A 22,172-nucleotide genomic window follows, 5' to 3' on the forward strand; every position below is an offset into this window, starting at 1 on the left:
CACCAATACTTATGGGGATAGAAGACTTTACTTTTTTTCGTGAGGACAGTATTATCACACTATATGATATATGTGATGAGTTGAATGTGTGGGTGCAATATTCTATTTAAAATGTCTGTTTGCATCATGTTTACTTGGGAATGCAATTGGAGACGTGCTGTTTTGAGCATAGTGATAACAAAATAAACAGCATATCTCAGCTGTACTGGATATTCGTGCAATGCGCTGTGTAATGCATTTAATGAGAGGATGCCAGACAACATACATTTAGAGCAACATAAAACACATTCATATGGAGCAATAGTTCAGTGAACTGAAATCTAAGTGCAACATGTAAATCATATGCACTAATTTCCCAGGAACACATCTTATCACTTTTGTATTTAAACCAACCTGAGTGTTGCTGGTGAGAGTTCTGCTACAATAACTTCCTACTAAACCATATATGACATTCACATTTGTAGTTATGATGAAACACAGTTGAACTTGTACAGAAAGTAACACAGGGCATGAAAAGTAAAATGCAACATTATTGAGAAGTGCATTGAACAAATTTGGATGACAATGAAGAGAGAAAACTCTCCAGCAAGATGTTGCACCACAATCTCTGAGACTTTGTTCTAGACCGCAAGATTTCCCAGGTATGTTCTGATTACTTACTGTAATATTCATTACACAGCTCAGTACTCTGTTCATCAGTCTACATATTCTTAGAAGTATAATGAGGAAGAGAACAAAGTAAGACCGCTCTGTTTACTTACTGGAAATTTTCCTTTCACTGAGCTCTACTCTTCCTCACGATAATTGTAACTTTATGAGACCTGTGGCACATCAAAGGTATCGCTTATTAGTGTAATGGGACTTTAAATGCTTTCAAATTGAGCACCTAACCTGAAGAACAGGTTATTACCTTATCTGGTAGATACTCTGTCTACTCGAACAAGGAAATTAAATCTCCCCATGGGAAATTAATAAAGCACAATCTTCTATATCACAGACTGGTTCATTCACCATTCGAACACATATCACACCAAAGAAATATCTCAAGCAATTACAGTACCAAGACAATATAAGAAAAAATCCTGCAAGCTTTAAGTGTGTGTTCAAGGGCACCACTATTAGTTACAGTTTATAATAATTAGACACAGATGGCTCTGCACTCAACTAAATAAATAAATTACTAGTAAATGGATATTAATGTCCATAGTCCATCACAGATAAAGATGATGTGGTCGCTCCCAAATAAATCATGTTGCTAGTTGTTTTTTATGGAAAAAATATTTTCTTTTTATTCTTTATTCTTTTATTCAATGGATGTTTCTTAAAATCACAGCTCACAATTGACAGCCGACGCGTTTCGTCCCACCTGGGACTTCTCCAGGGCTAAAATACACAAAAAACAAAACTTATTTAAGATCTATACATATCTTACAATACACAAAGAACCAGACATTTCATACAGTGTTTTCCATGAGTTTGTATACAAAATTCCATATTGTGACTAACCCACGCTTGTGCATTTTTATTCCAGGGAGATAGCCTTACCGCAACCGCATAGTACATATTATACTCATATTTACATACAGGGAGGTATACATAGAAAATAACTTATTCACACAACCTTTTCAGTGGCACAGTGTACTATCAGTGTACAAACATTTTATTAAGTGATCACTCAATCAGAAAGAGAGGCAGTCATTAGATAAAAAAAAGAGACTGAATCTCGCGGCAACAAACAGGACGCAGGACGAATCTTTGCTAAAAGCATAACAAGGACAGAGTTCCGATAGATACGATTCACTGCGAGTGTGCTCTACAACCGGCAGCATCCATAAAAACTGGCGGAGGTCACTGTGCGATCATAGTACGGCAGTTACAAGAGCAACGCGAGTTAATTGAGGAACGGCAACGCCGAGCATACAATTTTAATACCCAATATAATGAGGGGATAGCACTGGCAAAGACCGAATAAAAAAGATAAGTACGAGAAACCAGAGACTACTAGATAGAATCCCGAAATAATAACGAGAAGAGGACATCAATATTTAAGAAAGATAAGGGAGAAAAATAACATTCCCTACCGTGACAGAACCATTTGATTGTCTTGAAAAAGATGGAGTGACAAGTTTTAACCATCGAAACGCGTCAACGCAAATAAGAGTACAATCCAGATAATTGTCACATTTTCTGAAATACAAATTGAATGAATGTATAAGACATTGTGAGAAATACAGATTATTGGATGTACAAAAAGTATTTGATAAGCTTTATATCATACAACCTTTCTTCTGTCTGTCTTAATTATGCAGGTCATAATTAGTACATGTTAATAATTGCATTTGTTTTGGGTACTATTTTTATTGTTTTATTTAGATGATTTTCTGATTAATTGTATTGTGATATAACTAATGTATTGATGTGTTTTAAACTGTCAGAAAGATGAGTTTTTAATAAATGACTTTTTTTGGTATACTATAGTTGTGAAGATACTAATGTTTAGCACTTAATAAATTGTTTATATGATTGCTGGTTCAGGGAAAAATTCTTCTTCACTTGGTAGTTTACCTCATTTCCCTTGACAATTTAAGGGGTACCTCTCACTGTTTCGCAACAGAAGATACTCCTGAAGGGGCAGCCTGATCGGAGAACTGACGGCATGCTCAACAGCTCGGGACACCAAACTCTCAAAGCCCAGAATGTAGCCGCAAAGGATGACTCGGGCCTGATCATTCCAGATCTTCTTGAGAGAGCGGGGCAGGAGTGGTATAGGTAGAAAGGTGTACAGGAGGCCTGAGCTCCACTCAAGACGAAAATCGTCTTCCAGCAAGAGCCGCCATAGAAACTTCAGCGCACAATACCACTGACATTGCACATTCTAGGTGGTGGCAAATCGCTCTAACCAAGGCTCTCCCCACTTCTGTAAGAGAACTTGCACCACCTCCGGATGGAGACGCCATTTGTGATCCGCTAGGCATCTTCGCGTTGGTGTTCAAAGAGCCCGACAGGTTTTGAACCACCAGGGATATGCCCTGATGTTCCAGCCATGTCCAGAGGCGCAGGGCCTCTTGACAACGGGTCCACAACCCCACCTGCCCTGCTTGTCCGTGAACACCTGCGCAAGGCTTCTCTTGATGAAGAGTAGAAAGGCTTTCACTGCCTGCCGGATCGCACCAAGTTCCAAAAGGGTGATGTGGAGTCTGGTTTCCACCAGAGATCAGAGGCCTCTGATCTCCACCTTTCCTACAATGCCACCCCAGGAGTGAAATACCTGTCACTACTGTCAGATCTGGTTGGGGAAAGGAGAGAGGTTTGCCACTGACCCAATTGCAGTTTGTTAACCACCACTGCAGATCTTTTGCAATGCCCTCCGAGATCTGGACAATGTCAGAGAGATTCCCCTGATGCTGCACCCACTGGAACTTCAGGTTCCACTGCAAAGCCTGCAAGTGCCAGCGGGCATGTGTCACAAGCAGGATGCAGGAGGCCCAGCAGCCTCAGAGACAGTCTCACCAAAACCCAGGATAGAAGCTGAAACATTAGTATCATAGCTTGAATATCCTGGACTCGCAGTTTGGGAGGATAAACCCAAAATGCACAGTGTCCAGAACAGTTCCGATGAAAAGGCGTGTCTGACATGGAGTTTTTTTGTGACTATAGCACGTTGAATGTGAACCCCAGTAAGTGCAGGAGGTTCGCCGTAGTCTGGAGGTGAGAGACGACTGACTGGAGTGAGACTGCCGTCAAAGCCAGTCGTTGAGATAGGGGAATACTGGCACCCCATATCTCTGCAGATGAGCTACAACCACCGCCATCAACTTGGTGAACACCCGAAGAGCACTGGTAAGGCCAAAAGGGGGCCCAGCAAACTGAAAGTAGTCATGGCCCACCATGAATTGCAGGAAACGCCTGAAGGCAGGTAGGCTGGGAATGTGGAAGTATGTGTCCTGCAGGTACAACGCTACCATCCAGTCCCCCGGGTGTAGGGCAGACAGGACTTTGAGTGAGCATGAGCATTTTGAATTTCTCCTTTTTCAGGAAAAAAATAAGAGGGTGCAGGTCTAGGATAGGACAAAAGCCTCCATCCTTTTTTAGTGCAAGAGAGTAGCGGGAATAACAACCACAAACTACTGTACCCTCTCTATGCTTCCCTTGGCCATGAGAGCCACCTCTGTCTGGCAGAGTAAGGAGAGATGGTCCTCCGTCAGTCTGTTGCAAATCGGTGGCATTTGCGGAGGGCTGGTCACGAAGGGGAGGGAGTAGCCCATCGGACAATCTGGAGAACCCAACAGTCGAATGTTATCGACCTCCAGTGGTGCAGGTGATGGCGTATGCTGTCTCCCACTGGTTGCCCATGATGGTTGAAGGGCAAACTAAAGAGGCTTGGAGGTGGCATCTGCCAGGGGGAGGGTGGGTGGGGGGGACTGGCCCGCCCTCTGACTACCCGACCCACAGGGTCTGGGGGCACCATCTGCTCGGCCAAGCAGAGACTGGAACGCTTGTGCGCCATGGAGGCTGGGCGGGTAGAGATACGGTTGAAAGCCCCTTCTGTGGCAACAAAAGGAGCAAAAGGCGGATTGGAGTGGGCAAGGGGCTTTGGAATTGCCCAAGGAACTGGTTGTAGCTCTGCTATCCTTGAAGCGATACAGCTCCTAATCAGCCTTGTCTCGGAGGAGACAGGAGCCATCAAAGGGCATGTCTATAAGTGAAGCCTGGACATCCCCTAAAAAGCCAGTCGTCCTCAGCCAGGCGTGGTGCTGCAGGACCTCAACAAAGAAATCCCCGGCCTAGCGAGTCAGTTGTGTCCAACCCACAACAGATTGGGAACTTAGCTGTATCTCTCCTGTCACCCATAGCTCGGGAGAGTTATGTCCGGGCCTCCTCTGGGACCATAGGTAGCACATGCCCAACCAATTCCCAAAGTGAATGGGAGTAACAGCTTAAAAGGCAGGTGGTGTTCACGGGCCACAGTGCCTGGCTGGTAGAAGAAAACATTTTCTTCCCTTAGGTGTCCAGCCTCTTTGATTCCCTATCCAGTGGTGTAGTAGGGAATGTGCCAGGATTTCCATGGGAAGTGGAGGCTTGCACCACCAAACTCTCCGGGGTAGGTTGTTGGGTGAGGAAATTGGGGTCCACTTGGGTGTTGCGATGGCGGCGGGCAATTGTCCTGCTCACAGGACCCGAGCCTGACGTCTGTGAGGGCTTCATTAAATGAGTGGAGCGGTGCTGAAGGTGTGACTCCCAGCTGAAGCACCTCCCTCATGACATTAGTTCTTGACCATCATGGAAGGCAGGTGAAGGGACAGGATCTCGGCCACCCTCCTCATTACCATAGCAAAGGAGGCTTCCTCCTCGGTAGCCATGGTAGGAGGAGAGATCAATCACGTAAAAAACAAGGACCCCCTGAGCAATAGATATGTTAACTCCTAGGTCAGGGAAACAAACATTTGAAAAGTAAAAACCTAGGCAGTTTGTGAATACTTGTCTATTCAATAGTGAATGGATGAGGGACCAATTTCAGGTGGAGAAACACAGTATACAATTGTCAACACATTAAAAAGGCATTTAGTTAAAAAATCATTTTAATTCACAATTAACAATAAAAAGAAATACAAATTCGACAACAAATACAAATTAATAAAGAAAACCATACATATAGCAAAAACAAATCAGTTACGACAAAACTTTTAAATAATAAAATTAAGAGTTTAGTAATCGACTCGCGTTTCGGCGAACCGGCACCTTCTTCAGGACGAACTCTTTAAACCTAAATGCAAAAAGGACAATACATAAATATTAAATAAAACTAAAAAACAATCTAGTATAACAATAAAACTCAATGATTCATACATAGTGAATACATATTTCAAATCATTAAAAATAGCCTACAAGGGCTAATGGCAATTATACACTGTGCAAAAACACATAGAATGTATTCATGGTTCCCTTGAAAGACAAGTTTTAAATCCCAAAGGATAAGGATTGATTAAAAAAGAACTTCTGTGCTCACTTGGTCACAGGAAACAAGGAGCCAATAAGTAGACATTCATACTGAGAGGGAAATAATGATAAGAAAGGCAGAAATTGATACAGAGGAAACTGTGTAAAGTGGGTGTATGACTTGGACCCCATTGCCCGGCAAAAGTACATTACAACCTCAAAGAACCAATAATTGCTACATCTAAAAAAAACTATAAATTCTAATACATTGGTGCTCATTCGAGAGGATGTTAACTTGATACAGATTTTTTCATACATCAAGGAACTGAATAGATAATAAGTCTAGTTGTTTCTACTTACTCGATTGATTTGTCAAAATAAGTACAAAGCGAAAAGTCTCACTGCTCAATATATGCAGGTCGTGGTTATGATCAAAGGCAATCCCTGTTCAAAAAAATATTTTTTTATATAAATTAAAAGCAGAATAGAAATAGGAAAAATAGGAAAGGATGATCTACTTAAAAGTTACTAAAATAGCTCTAATTATATGGTTGCAACAATGGATGCAACATGTCTACGATGGCTCTCGATTGACTTCCTTGATAACTTCCTAGCGGTAAGCATATAACATGAGTAGAGACATAGCTCAATTTAAACTCAGCAATCGACTAAAAAGTTCAAAATTGGCTGTTTAGTCAGATGCTCTAAACATTCAAGTCTATAGTACTCATGATAGTTACCAATTTTGATGATCACTGGTATCCCCTTCACGAAGATGTATTCCAAATGTGTCGGCGTGTCTTGGTCATGCACGTGATACACAGGAAGGACTAAATGGAGAGAACCCGACACGGAGGCAAAGCAAGGTTATGTTATAAATTAGGTAATGTTCTTAATGAACCGTTCACTGCTTACTGCTAGGAAGTTATCAAGGAAGTCAATCGAGAGCCATCGTAGACACGTTGCATCCATTGTTGCAACCATATAATTAGAGCTATTTTAGTAACTTTTAAGTTGATCATCCTTTCCTATTTTTCCTATTTCTATTCTGCTTTTAATTTATATCAAAACATATTTTTTTGAACAGGGATTGCCTTTGATCATAACCACGACCTGCATATATTGGGCAGTGAGACTTTTCGCGTTGTACTTATTTTGACGAATCTATCGAGTAAGTAGAAACAACTAGACTTATTATCTATTCAGGTCCTAGATGTATGAAAAAAGCTGTATCAAGTTAACTTCCTCTCGAATGAGCACCAGTGTATTAGAATTTATAGGCTTTTTTAGCTGTAGCAATTATTGGTTCTTTGAGGTTGTAATGTACTTTTGCCGGGCAATGGGGTCCAAGTCATACACCCACTTTACACAGTTTCCTCTGTATCAATTTCTGCCTTTCTTATCATTATTTCCCTCTCAGTATGAATGTCTACTTATTGGCTCCTTGTTTCCTGTGACCAAGTGAGCACAGAAGTTCCTTTTTAATCAATCCTTATCCTTTGGGATTTAAAACTTGTCTTTCAAGGGACCCATGAATACATTCTATGTGTTTTTGCACAGTGTATATTTGCCATTAGCCCTTGTAGGCTATTTTTAATGATTTGAAATATGTATTCACTATGTATGAATCATTGAGTTTTATTGTTATACTAGATTGTTTTTTAGTTTTATTTAATATTTATGTATTGTCCTTTTTGCATTTAGGTTTAAAGAGTTTGTCCTGAAGAAGGCGCTGGTTCGCCGAAACGCGCGTCGATTACTAAACTCTTAATTTTATTATTTAAAAGTTTTGTCGTAACTGATTTATTTTTGCTATATGTATGGTTTTCTTTATTAATTTGTATTTTTTGGCGAATTTGTATTTCTTTTTATTGTTAATTGTGAATTTAAATGATTTTTTAACTAAATGCCTTTTTAATGTGTTGACAATTGTATACTGTGTTTCTCCACCTGAAATTGGTCCCTCATCCATTCACTATTGAATAGACAAGTATTCACAAACTGCCTAGGTTTTTACTTTTCAAAAGGAGGAGAGATCAAGCCAGTATCTGGACAGATGTCCAGTCAATTAGCATTCGCTAATTCCTCACACCAGTCCACATTGTGATATAAGGCCTGGTATTCATAAGGGTCCAATGGCCCCTCCCATTTTTCACCAAGTCCTAGTCCATAGGAATATGTCTCGCGGACGCGCGCTGGAGTAAGGCTCTTAACTGGTTTTTAACCTACTTTTCACCTGCTCAGTTAAAGGTTTTATTTAGCGATTCTGCACTGTTGCTGTCTTAATTGTTTTTAAATTCGGGCCGCCCTTGCACCTTACCTCTTACCTGGCACTATTGCAACCAGCAGGAACCCTCCGCCCCGGTCCACCACGGGTTGTCCCGAATGCGTGGAGGGGGCTGGTGGCAATAAGGTCCTCACTTCCAGCCAGGAGGCAGGGGGCGGAGTCACATGGTTAGCAGTTTAGCTGCTCAACCTATTTCAGATGAATGCCGGTCACGACGCGCAGTGGACGCGCCGCTGGTGCACCAAAGGCAAGCCCGTCTGAGCCCGTCTGCATCCGGCCGGGGCCAGGACCCATTCCCCTGTCCAATGGCCCGCAGTTACTTACTCTTACTCCCACGAGCACCTCCGTGGCCTAAGGGGTATTGCGAAGGAAAGCTGCCTTCATTCCCTACTCCCATCCAAGAGCAATAGCACCTGTCCCCACTGTTCGTTCAAATTCAATCCATCACCTAAATTCCAGCCCCTCATGAAAAACTATGCACCTTACAAAATGTTCCTAGTAAATTGTAGGTCCCTAGTCAAACATGTTTCTGAAATTTCTATACTATTTGAGGAGGAATACCCCGATGCTTTATTCTGACCGAAACCTGGCTCAATAATGAGTCTGAGCCAGTACTTGTACACACTCTTCCCCCTGGTTACCTCATCTAGCGGCTAGACGGCAAAAGCGGTAAGGGCAGTGGGATTGCCATTATATATAAAACAAGTTAAAATGGCGTATCACAGCCAACCTGCTACCCGATTGCGAAAATTTTGTTTTCTCAATAAGCTTCTCACCTATACACACGTTTTCAGGCTTATTAATCTATCGTCTCCCCGGAGCCCTTGGACAATTTCCTAGAGTACTCCCAGAAATCACTGCTAATCTAGCTAGCTCCCCCTCCAACTTCACAATATTAGGCGACCTTAACCTGCATGTTGATGATCCCTCTAACCTTGCGACCTCAGAGCTAGTTAGGAATCTCTTAGCACTGCAATTCAGTCAGAGTTTCTGGAGCAACTCATGTGAAAGGCCATCTACTGGACCTCATCTTTACCAACAGCGAGGAATTCTCAGCAGGGGCTCCCAAACCGCTCCCATGGTCAGACCACCTTTTGACCCCCTTGTCATGGAACATTGTAGGTCCACACACCTCATTTGGTATGATCCGTAGCCGGGAATGCTCATGGTCCAAGCTTCCCCTAGAACAGTGGGTCTTAGATCTCGACGCCACTAGACCTTCCAATGAATCAAATCCTACTGTGGTCAATGAGAAGTTTAATAAGTGGATTGAGCACTCTCTATACCAGGTCCTCCCCAAAAAACCTTTCCGGAAAAAACCCAGTTCTAAGCTCTCTCCATGGTACACCTCCAAGCTCCGTGAACATAAACAAACATGTAAGAAGTTAGAAAGGAAATGGAGGAGGGACTACGCAGCATCTAGCAAACACAAATACAGGGAGGCTAATAAAATCTACCAAGCTGAAATTAAATCTGCACAAGCTGCCTTTCATGGGGAAAAAATCTGCCTTGCATCTAACTCTCCACATGAGATCTTCCGCATTGTTAAAACGTTAATCAAGCTTCCAACCCCACAAACCACCGCTGTTGGCGCCCTCGATCGCTGTAATGATCTAGCTGAGTTTTTCCACAAGAAGATGCGCAATATATATCTTACCTTTCCCCACACAGCGGCTCACAGGGAACTGTGCCCCCTGGTCATGTCCACATCATGCACGCGAGTGCTATTGGAACATATCCCTCTGCTGGACCTTAAATCTCTAGAATACATCCTGGGTCGCGTAAAATAAGGTTCCCCCAGGGATCCCGCCCACCCTCATGCTCTGAACTTAGCCACAGGAACAATCCTCCCGGTGATTCATGAACTGGTCAATTTTTCCATTTCCTCTGCTGTGGTCCCCCTCTTTGGAAATGTTCCTTGGTCAAAGCACTGCTCAAAAAGCCCAACCTTGACCCAGAACACCTGGAGAACTACCAGCTTATCTGCCACCTCCCCACGATCAGCAAAATCCTAGAGAGGCATGTTAATTCAGTCCTATCCGGGTTCTTAGAATCAAATAACCTACTTCACCCCTCACAGACTGGTTTCCGGCCCCAACATGGGACGGAAACAGCGGCGGCCGAAGAATCCAGGAGAATTTTGGACCAGGGTGGGGCAGTGGCCATCATTCTCCTGGACTTCAGCACCGCATTCAACACCGTTAACTATGACATCTTAATCCTTAGACTCAGGAATCTTAGAGTGACTGGAGGCGTCATCACCTGGCTGCAGTCATTCTTAGAAGACAGGTTCTTTCAGGTCTTTGAGGGAAATGTCAGGTCTAAAAGTATGACACTCCACTGAGGTGTGCCTCAGGTGTCCTCCCTCAGCCCTACATTATTCAATGTATACATGAATCCGCTGGCAGAGATAGTCTGTTCATTTGGCATAAGAATAGTCACCTATGCTGACGACACACAACTTGTTGTGTCCTTAAACCACACAGGAATCTTGACCTCTAGCTTAGGTCCCTGCCTGGAGAAGGTAGAGAGATGGATGGAGCTCTCCTGCCTGAAACTAAACGGAGTCAAGACGGATCTCATGCTCCTAGGCAATTTGCCAACTTTCAATCCTGGGCTACTGTGGCCAAACTGTCTTGGGCTTCCACCAGTACCTAAAAAACAGATCAAGAGTCTGGGAATATGGCTGGACCAATCCATGACTTTTGTCTATCAAGCAGCGAAACTGTCGGCCACATGCTATGGCATTCTGAGGATCCTTAGGAAAATTCTTCCTCTTCTCCCATTCCTGACTAGACGGTGATAGAGCGCGCAGGTCACCCGACCAACAATTTTACCATATGCACATCGGGCCCATGTATTTCAATTTACCATATCCATTAATCGGGTAACCTACACACTACTAACCAGTAACCCTGTTCCTTCCTATTTATTTCCAGTGTACCCGACTTACCAATCCACTATTTCGGGTACCTATGATCACAATGGATCAGGGAGCTAGCTGTAAAAAAAAAAAAAAATCTATAATACATTTTATATTTCTTTGCACTCATATAATAACCACAAACTCAAGAAGTTTTAAAACCTTTATCTAAATTTCATCAGATTCCGAAAGCATAAGATTTACAGAGAGTAAGCAGTAAATAACCAAGATCATAAAAAGCACGTATCCATAAAGGAAGTAAATCAGGCCAACCATTTAGATTTCTAAAGGAAGGTAAAAAACAGGGAACATGCTAATTAGCAAATTTCAGAATTTAGACGTAAATTTGAGTAACTAAAGGAAGGGAAAAATAAGGTACATACTAGAAGTCACAGTTGAATTACCCCTGAGGTATGAGTACGGAAAAGAACTTTAGTTTGTATTACGAGAACTTTGAGATACCATGTAACTATGGGGAAGGTAAAAAGTGGAACACGCTATAATTCAAGAACCACCATCTCAGTCAGCTTAAAGGAAGGTAAAGAAAAGGAACATCTATATTTCATGAACGGTATAGAGGATTGTACTTAAAGGAAAGGGAAAAATAGGAACATGCTAGAATAACAACGATAATGTATGACTTTTTCATTTAGCATGGAAATTCAAATATGCGAGAGTATGAGTTTATTAAAGCAAAGAAAGGAAAAATAGAAGATGCAGAATAGATTTCTCAGCACTATATTTACCTAGTATGGTGTGAAGACCAACCCTGGCTACGGGTCAGTTAAGGACGGGAGAAACCCCAAGGAAGGACAGTCGCCAGTAGGCCAGCAGGTGCAGAAAGGACACCTCAGGACAGGACAGGAAAACCAGATTAGGATCAGGACAGGACCACCAAGGTAATACCAGCACCCGCAGTTCGGAAGCAACGCCTGCGCTCCACCTTCTCTGCAGCTATCAGTCAGAACCCCGATTGGGTTATCGAATTCCCCAGCAAAGTGCTCTGCCAGCACTTAAGGTTTCCCAACAAACCCCCCTGGGTCTATGGAAATTAAGGACAGAGTGCTCCGCAGCTCTCTGTATCAGTCACCTATTGAGTGCGTTGGGTCAGTGACAGGTCAGCTATTCGGACAAGTCGGACGATTTCTCTAGCTAAACCTAGGCTAGTTATACTGTTTTCGGGTCAGTGTACCACCCCCCAAATGTTGCAAGTGTAAGAATCCCCAATTTCGATTGGTCCACAAGTAGGATAGGTCAACACACCAACCACATTTCATTTCTACAAGTCTTAATCTGCATGATTTGGGACCACCTATTGAATTTGGGGTTCCCATGACATAAATCTCAACATTACAATAGTGCTTCTATGAATTATGATACATTTAGAACAGTTCAGCTTCTTCTGCTAGGCGAAGGTGCATCTTCCCAGGCACATCTTGGCTGGGACCTCGAGTTGGCAGGGATTCAATGCCATAGAGTTCATCCACCGGCAGAAGACTGTCATGCGCAGAAAGGCTGTTCAATATGGAGTATTCCCATCCCTCAGGCTCACAGATTTCAATGCATGAAAAGGAAGCGAAAACAATTTAGAACATAGAAAATAAATGATTACACTGTATACCAGGAATCCCTATATGACTCCCCTTACTTTATATTAACTATAGCATTAACATTAGTGCAAGACGAACAGAAAAAGCAGAAAGCGGCAGAGCAAGCTTCGGCATGTGAGAACACAAAGCGGCCATCTTAAGTCAAGTGCGCAAGCGCGAAAAGTTCCCACCAGAACTGCGAGTACGTCACGTCACGTGAATGTGACCAACGCATGCGCAGAAGAAAACCCCGCCAAGCAGCGGCCATTTTTAGAAGCAAGCCTATTACAGTTAATGAACACATAGGCAAGCTTCTCTTGGACAACCCAAATGTCAAAATAAAAGGGAAATTAGTAAGACAAACAGGTTGGTTACATTTGTTAATGTTATTCGAGGTTCTTGAATACGAGCAAGACGCTTTACGTGCGAATTCTTGCTCCATCAATCCCCTCTTTGATGATATTTTATATCATCACAAATCAAAATAGAACCAGATGCCAACTTAAATTTTTCCGAACTCAATCTCTTCCAACATTCGATTCAATCTCTCTTTGGTTTCTTTGTTAGGGTGAGAATTTTTCACCCTTTTATAAATCTGATTATTCAGTTCCTTTAATTCAAGTTCATCCACATTCCGTTTCACTCCTCTTTTGTTCACAGTATATTTCTTTTGGTGTTTGCGACATTTGCAGCAGACAAATATGAGGAATATGACCAAACCTATTCCCGCAATTGGCATCAGTACTTTAATCAAAAAACCTTTACCTAAATTAGAAAACTAATGACCTACAGCAGAGAGACCATCAGTAAGTCTCTTCCAGGCACTGTCAACCTCCAGTGGTTTGAGTTCTTTTTCCAAATTTGTAATATTCCTTACATACCTTTTAATTTCCACACTTTTGTCAGGTATGTAAGTGCAACAATGTTGCGCTTTCAGCATTCTGCAGACTCCGCCCTCTTTTGCCAATAGAGTGTCAAGAGCAAACCTGTTCTGTAAAACCATCGATCTGACCGCAACCATTTCGGTATTGATCATCAGAAATCCTCCAGCAGTGTCAGTAGATAACCGATCCACTACTGTTGACAATTTGCACATTTTGTGTGTGTTCAGAACCACTCCCACTGCAGGTATCAATGCACTAAATATATCACCCATTATTTCTGCTACACTTTCTCTTTTACCACGTACTAAACCATTAGTGTTTTCACTGCTTCCAGCAATTTCATTCACATGGTATATTTTCGGGAAGACAATTCCAAAATAGCAGCTTCCATACCAGTGATCCGGCAATTTGAAATAAGCCTTGTTCCCACATATATAATATATTCCGGGAAACACAGGTTCTGACCCATTTTTTAAACCCCAACCTCCAATTACCTTATAATTAGGGCTCCCGGTTTTATGGTATTTATTTTTTCTACATTTCCGTCTGTATTTATCCATATTTATTTTTTGCTAATTTTGTCTGTATTTATCCATTTCTATTTTATTTTGTGTTTTCTGTATAAATGAAGCTGCCATGGGTATTTTTCCACATGTATTTGACTGATAAATGTACGTTCGCATTTGAATGCCCATAAGGCTTCAGCAGTATACAGTGCAATAGTGTTATCTGAAAACACTTGCATTGCAGAATAGCATAAATAACTGTGTATCTCCACTTAATTAAGCTCAATTTGGAAATGTATTGTCTTTTTTTCATCTCCCCTACCTCTCAATCTGTACACCTACTGACCTGGCACTCATGATTGACAGTAGAAAAAACATCCAAAGAAGACATATTTTCTGTATTTTTCTGTATTTAAATATAAATACAGACAGGGAAAAAAAAGTTTTCTGTCTGTATTTATCTGTAAAAATCTGTAAAAACGGAAAACTGGGAGCCCTACTTATAATTGTGTTCGCATTGACTGGAACCAATGAAAATGTTATTATAATAACTAGTCTTTTCTCGGTGAAGACAAAGTTTCCCTTTCTTTTCGAAATCCAGAAGCATTGCAGCATTTTTTCCACCATTTAGGGTGTTCCCTATACTCTCAGCCCATTTAGGCGTTCTCTGCTTTTTTTTCATTCGCTGTTCTTTGGAAACTTTCTATTCTTTTTTCTGCCATATTTAGAAACATTTTCTCTTGTTCATGTAATGAACAGGTCAAGTTATTTCTGTGAGCTTCTCCTAAATCTATTGTGCCTATAGTTAGAAAATATTCTCCCATGTAACGTGTTACATCACTCTTTGTATGTACAGGATTCAGATTTCCACGTATAGGGAGTTCAGAGAATATCACATCTGAGTTAGAGTAATAGTACTGTAACGGTCCTCTTTTATAAAATAAACTAGCTAAAATACTACAGGAAATTCCATAGGTTAAAGGTAAGTGGTGATACGTTACACCTTCAGCTACTGAAGTAGGTAGCTTCATGCAGACATAACAATCTTCTATTTCCATAGTTTCTACATAGTGTACTAACAGGTTTGCGAAAACATTTAAATGAGTCTTGTTCTTGATTTTACTAAAGTGTAATCCTTCCTCATCTGGTGCTTCTAAGCCACGTTAGTTTGTTTCAAGCTAAGTGGTTTTTCTAGTGCATCTGTTCTTTGTGGTGTACTTCTAGTGTGCGATTCTACAGTGTCATCAGGTAAGTCATTATTTGGGTATAAACTCGGGTTTTTGCTCATCATAGAAGGGATAGCTATTGTTAGTCCTATCCACAGTATCAGTACTATGGCTACACTACAAAAACACACCTTACAGCATGTTTTACAACAACCTCGTCTCGGTCTCCCGTTCTCAGAAGAATCAGACATTTTTGCTCAAAAGAGGTTACAACCCCTCTTTGTAAATGTTCACAGCTTTGCTTACTCGAGCAACTTTTTCAGGTGGCGTTTGCTTCTTCACTGGTCTGTTCAGCAATCACTTCATCACTTTCATCACTTTCGTCACTTATTTCCAGATTCTCAAACTCCTCCAATACAAAGTATGTCCACTCAGGACTCGCGTACTTGTTATTCAGTTTCTTTAAGCGAGCACTTCTTCTCTTTATCTTTGTGTGCACTGGGTCAGTTTGACTCGAAACTTCATTTATTTGTTCAGGCTCCTCGTTTATCGTCTTCAGACGCAGTCTCAGCCTTTTCACAAACCGAGGTACTGAATCACCTTTTCGGAGTCTTTTAAATGGCACTGTCTCTTGGCTTTTGTCCAATATTCTTTTGTTTTTCGTTCAGTTGTGGCACATTGGGATCTTGTTCGTCTTCAGCAGTGTTCCCTAACTGACTAGGTCCAGGTCTTTCATCCGTTTCTTCTGCCTGGTCCCTAAACTGGCCTTGTTCAGGTATCTGATGAGTTTGGCTTTGATCTGTTTCGATCTCTTCTTCCTGAACACAATTGTCTAATCCTAACTGTTCCTGTTCACGCTCTTCGAACTCTTGATTTTCTTCCGCATGAACTTCCGCCCTAATTTCTATCTGTCCCTCTTCTGGTGCAGATGTTCTGGGTGGAGTGTCAATTACCTGCTCTTCCCCTATCTGGTCCTCCTCAGAATCAGATCTAACATGAATTTCGATGATCTGAGTAGCTTCTTCTTCACCTGTCTCGTCCTCACTATCCCACTGTCTGTCTAGCTGGGCTTGACTTCTGGTTCGGATTGGGTCGATTGTCAGATCGATGAGTGGAACCCAATCGTCTTGACTGGAGCTCGGTTGTTCCTCTTCAGCTACTTCAGGATTGATATCTTGGGATCCTTCAGATGGGCAACCTTCAGCTTCAGTTAGGTCTGGTTCAGTCACTCTCTTCGTGTGGCTGGCATGGATCCAGCGAGGTACTCCTGCACACTTTACAGCTGTGGTGGTTACCAGGATCACCTGTCGTGGCTTTCCCCACCTGGGTTCAAAGCAGCTTTTCCGAGTGTGCTTCTTTATTGCGACCCAATCACCAGGATTCAGGTTATGTGTTGGAGTCATTGGTCTGGCGACGTCTTCTCCCCCAACCTGGCGAGAGATAGAACGTACTTGGTCAGCCAGCTCTTTGCAATATTCCAATACCAAATCATCAGATATGCTTATTATTTTGTATCCTGGCACCCATGCTTGCCGCATTGCTCTTCCCATCAGGATTTCATGTGGACTCAAGCCCATGTTCCGGTCTGGAATACTTCTGAGTCCCATCAGTACAAGAGGCAGAGCATCTGGCCATTCCAGTTGAGTGTATTCACACATCTTTCCCAATCTTGACTTGATTGTGCCATTTATCTGTTTTACCACTCCAGAAGCCTCTGGACGATATGCACAGTACAGATGTTGCGTGATTTTGAATGCTTCACAGATTTGCTTTATTATTTCATTCTGAAATGACTTCCTCTATCAGATTCAATTAAGACCGGGGAAACCGTAACGAGGTATAAGCTCTCTAAGCAATAGCTTTGCTACTGTGATGCTGTCATTTCTACGTGCAGGGAAAGCTTCCATCCATTTTGAAAACAGGCGGACGATGACAAGTAGGTATTTCATTCCTCGACAAGGGGGCAACTGAATGAAGTCAAGTTGCAGTCTAATGAAGGGGCCTTCTGCCTTTCCAATTTTCCCTGGTAGCACTATGGTCTTCTTTCCAGGGTTAAATTGCTGGCAAGTTAAACACCTCTGGCAGAGTGCCTCTGCTACTCTTCTGAATTTCGAATTGAACCATGTTCGGCAAACATGCAAATCATCGCATCTCTGCCCACATGTGTATTTCCATGTATCAGCCTAGCCATAGGAGCAAGCATACAGTCTGGCAACACAGGCAACCCATCTAGGTAAACAATTACACCATCCTCGTCTCTCCTGCGGCACCCAAAGTTTCTCCATCTTTGTTTTTCTTATGGCTCTGCTGCTTCCTGTAAGTCTCTTACTTCCTTCCATGTATTCACTTCTTCTAGCATCAAAAGTTGGCAGCTGCTTCCAGTTCCCCCAACCCTTATATTGATTGAGATTTTGTATTTTGCACAATGTTTGGCTAACTGGTCAGCATAACAATTACCTGCTGTCACATTGTCATCGCCAGATTTGTGAGCAGCACACTTGCCCACAGCCAATTCTTTGGGTAACTGGATTGATTCCAGTAAATCCTGCACATATTTTCTGTTTCGGATAGGGGTGCCTGAGGAAGTCAGGAACTCCCTCTGTAGCCACAATTGGCCAAAGTCATGCACAACCCCATAACCATACTGGCTGTCAGTATATTTGGTTATTCTCAAATTCCTCCCAAATTTACAGGCTTTTGTCAATGCAATCAATTCGGCTATTTGTGCAGACTTGACTCCATACAAATAGGATGCTTCCACAGGACGATCTAGAGTGCACACTGAATAGGCAGCACTTAGGCCACCGTCCTCGTGTCTCATGCATGAGCCGTCTATGAACAGCTCATAGTCTTCTCTGTACAAAGGACTTTCTTTAATGTCAGGGCGTGGTTTTGTACTGAATTCAGTTAAGTCAATGCAGTCATGTGCAAATTCTTCCCTCACTTCTTCTGCAAAGGAGCTAGGCAGTAAGGTAGCAGGATTCAAAATGTTACATCTTTCGATGGTTACATTTCCTGCACCTACCAGGATTCTCTCATACTTTGTCAGCCGACTAGGTGTGAGATACTGGGTTTTTGTTCTTGTCAGTAAAATAACAACAGAAAGTGGAACATATATAGTTACTGGATGTCCCATCACAATGGACTCACTCTGTTCAAGACTCATGCAAGTTGCAGCTACAGCTTTCAAACACCCAGGTAATCCAGCTGCTACTGGGTCCAATGTGGAAGAAAAGTATGCCACTGGACGTCGAGTCATACCATGAATTTGGGTCAGAACTGAGAGTGCACAATTGTCTCGTGTGTCACAGAACAGTGCAAAATCTTTTGAAGAATCAGGCATTCCTAAGGCAGGAGCAGTACAGAGACAATCTCGTAATTTGATAAAAGCTGACATGCTTTCGTCATCCCACCCCACTGGGTCATTTGCTCCTTTCCTGGTAATTTTTATCAATGGTTTTGCTAGGACTGCAAATCCCACAATCCATTGCCTGCAGTAACCTACAACTCCAAGGAACATTCTTATCTCTTTCTGGGTATTTGGTAACTCCATTATTCGAATTATCCTGATTCTTTATGAGGTGACTTTCTTGATACCTTTCTCTATCTGGTGTCCCAGATATTTTAATGATGCGGTGCAAAATTGCAGCTTTTCGGGTGATACCTTATGCCCTCTCTCACCTAAATGATTTAGCAAGGCAATTGTGTCAGTCACACAGTCTTTCCGACTCTTAGACGCCACCAAGAGGTCTTCTATGTACTGCACCAGAACTGATTTTCCGGGCAAGATTAGGGTCTCAAGACACTTTTTCAGAATCTGATTAAAGATAGAGGGGCTTTCTGTATACCCCTGAGGGACGCGATTCCAGACGAACACGTGACTGTCGAATTCAAATGAGAAGAGAAATTTGCTTTCTGGATGCAATGGGATTGAAAAGAATGCATGACATAAGTCAATGACGGTAAACCATCCAGCATTCCATGGATTTTGGTATAGAATCACTGCAGGGTTTGGCACGACTGGACAGCAGGGAACCACAATTTTGTTAACCCTTCTCAGGTCCTGTACTACCCTGTACTTACCGCTAGGTTTCTTGATTCCAATTATGGGCGAATTGCATGGACTGCTCATCACTTCTTGTATAATTTTGGCTTCGGACAATCTTTTTATTTCAATGGCAACTCCTGCTTTCACTTCTGCACTCATCTTGTACTGTTTAATGTTTGGGTATACTGCATTCTCTTTTATAGTTATTTTAATTGGGTCTACATTTGCCATTAATCCTACATCTTTTCCAGTAACATCCCATACTTCTGGTTTTACTGTTTCTTGGAGTTCTTCAGGTAAATCTGCTATGGTAAACCTTTTAATTTCTGAATAGGGTCTTGCTAACATTAATTTGTAAATTCCATCTTCATCTGGGGTCTGAATTTCAACGCCATTTGGTGTGCAAAAGATGGTACAATTCATTTTACACAACAAATCCCTCCCTAACAAGTTTACAGGACTGGAGTCACATACGACAAATCTGTGCATTTCTTTGAAATTTCCAATTTTAATTTCCATAGGCTTTGTAACTGGGGTACTAATTAGCTGATTAGAAACGCCAACTACCTGGATTGCTTCTCCCGAGAGGGGTAGGTTTGGAACGTCTGCTGTTCTCACAGTAGGACGAGTGGTACCAGTGTCCAACAGAAAGGTGGCGTCATTTCCTTCAACCTTTCCTTCAATGTATGGTCCTGTCTGGTCCACTGGCAAGGAGGCGCCAAGTACGCACTCCTCGTCCTCCCCCCTCAGGCACCGTCAGTAGGTGTCATCACAGAGAAATGTGTCATTTAACAGGAACTGTGAAACGGCTGCATCTCTATCCTCCCTTCTTTCCCACACTTCAGTGTCTTCACTCTGCTGTGCTTTGCTCTTATAATTCTGCCTAGGTGCACGAGGCAACTGATTCTGCTTTACCTGTTGCTGGGTCTTTCGTGGTTTCTCATTCTGCGTCTGTGGATTTAAATCATTAATTTGAACGTTACCATTCTGTGCATATGGACACTCGTCTCTCCAGTGACCTATCTGGCCACATCCGTGACAGGGGAACTTCTTTTTAGCCTCCTCTCCACTCATCTTCATTCTGGGCTTTCCCCCACCCCCGGGGCCTTGTTTCTGATTACTGGTTAATTTATTTAGCTGTTGTTCCTGCTGTTCTGCCAATTTTACCTGTGCCCACATGACCTTTTCTTTCAATGCTTTTCGTTTGTCTGCCATCTCATCCTCACAGTACTTGGCATAATTCAGAACCTCATCAATTGGTTTAGACTGCCAGTAGATTTTAATGTCTTTGTTCCACTGGGAAATTTCAGGTCTTAATCCTAATACAAACCTGTAAATGAAATGGGTCATGTCCTTCATCTCAATGTTATCTAGACCACTGTACGTTTTGAACACCTGTAACAATCGTTCATAATAGGAATGTACAGTTTCGTCTCTATTCTGGGTAGTTCTGTCTATTCGGGTCCAATCAGTTTCCTTTGCAGGTACCTTTCCCTTGAGATGCAACATTACCTGATTGTACTTTTTCATTACGTCAGCAGAAGGAGCCGCAGTGATAGGGTCCCTCGGGAATTCTTCACTAGGCCAATCAATGGCAATTTTACATTCTGTCCACAAATCTACAGGAACTACAATGTCAAAGAAACCATCCAAATCTTTCCAAAGACACTTCTGGACTTTCACAAATCTCTCAACCTGTCTGTACCAATCTACAGGTTTCTCTCGCAATTTTGGGAAGTCGTTTGTAAAGGACACAATATCCTGTCGGGACCATGGAACGTGCACATACTTTCCACCTGGCACTTCTCGCATAGGATATAATTTCTCTGCCTTGTCAGCTTCCTTTAAGACATACTCTGAAGCCATCTGTTTTGATCTAATCGCCTCCTTTTTCTTTGCCCACCTGGCTTTCCATTTCTCTAACTCTCCCCATTTTTGCATCAGGTTCAACAATTCTCTGATCTGTACCTTTTTTCCTGACACATTCATGTTTTCCAAGTCCTTGTCTGAAAACTCTGCTCTGTAGGGCTTTTGCAACACTTTAGATTTACCAATATCTATTCCCATACTAGCTGCGGTGTCCATTAATTTCTCATGGAACACTCTGGTATTACGGGTGATACTTTTACAAATAAACAGCAACTCCTCCTCAGAAAAGGTATTCAGTCTGTCCAACCCCACATTTCCAGCCAACAGTTCTTCCAATTCTATTCTTAATTTATAAATATCTAATGGTTTCGACTGGGGATTTTGTTTCTCTAATTCTCTACTCCATCTTTCAATTTCTTCAGGAGTCAGTACTGTGACATTTTTAGTACCAGAAGTTGATTCTATTTGAATTTCCCTTGAAATGAAAGGAGTGTTTCTTTTCTGCGAACCCTTTTCGGGTTCCCTGATTGGTAAATCCATTAAAGAAATTACGGATTCACATTCACTCGCCTGATCATCTACAATTAAGGGCTCTTTTCTCGGCTGCACTACAGCTGGAGTAATGATCGGAGTTTTTGGACTCCCTTGTTTATCCCCGTACAAAGGAACTACTGGTCCAATAGTTACTGGGATGGTCAGGGCTTCTGGACTTGTATTTAGTTGGGAGATTTTCTGGATTAATTCTGTCCTCTGTTTGGCTAGTGCCTCTCGCTCTCTTTCCTGTAGTACCCTTTCCAGGGAGTTTTCATGCAATATCTGTGGAGTCAGAGTTGGGGTATAATTCGGGGCAGTTGGATGTGTCATACTGGGTCCTTCACCATAGTTAGGTTTCGGGAATAAGCTTCCTGTGCTTAAGGGTCTTGGCTCTTCCTCATAAGGAGGTCTTAAACAGGAGTCTCTCTC

General features: G+C 42.2%; 1 long non-coding RNA gene across 1 annotated transcript in view; it reads right to left on the minus strand.

Moving 5' to 3' along the window:
• Nucleotides 1-1,070: 1,070 nt before the first annotated feature.
• The window catches only part of LOC144798957 (uncharacterized), an 88,056-nt gene continuing 66,954 nt past the window's right edge, over nt 1,071-22,172 (minus strand). Inside the window, exon 3 of the long non-coding RNA XR_013603709.1 lies at nt 1,071-1,383. This is a non-coding gene — a long non-coding RNA (uncharacterized LOC144798957). The remainder of the gene's footprint in view (nt 1,384-22,172) is intronic.

This window comes from Lissotriton helveticus, chromosome 12, assembly GCF_964261635.1.
Source record: "Lissotriton helveticus chromosome 12, aLisHel1.1, whole genome shotgun sequence".
NCBI lineage: Eukaryota > Metazoa > Chordata > Amphibia > Caudata > Salamandridae > Lissotriton > Lissotriton helveticus.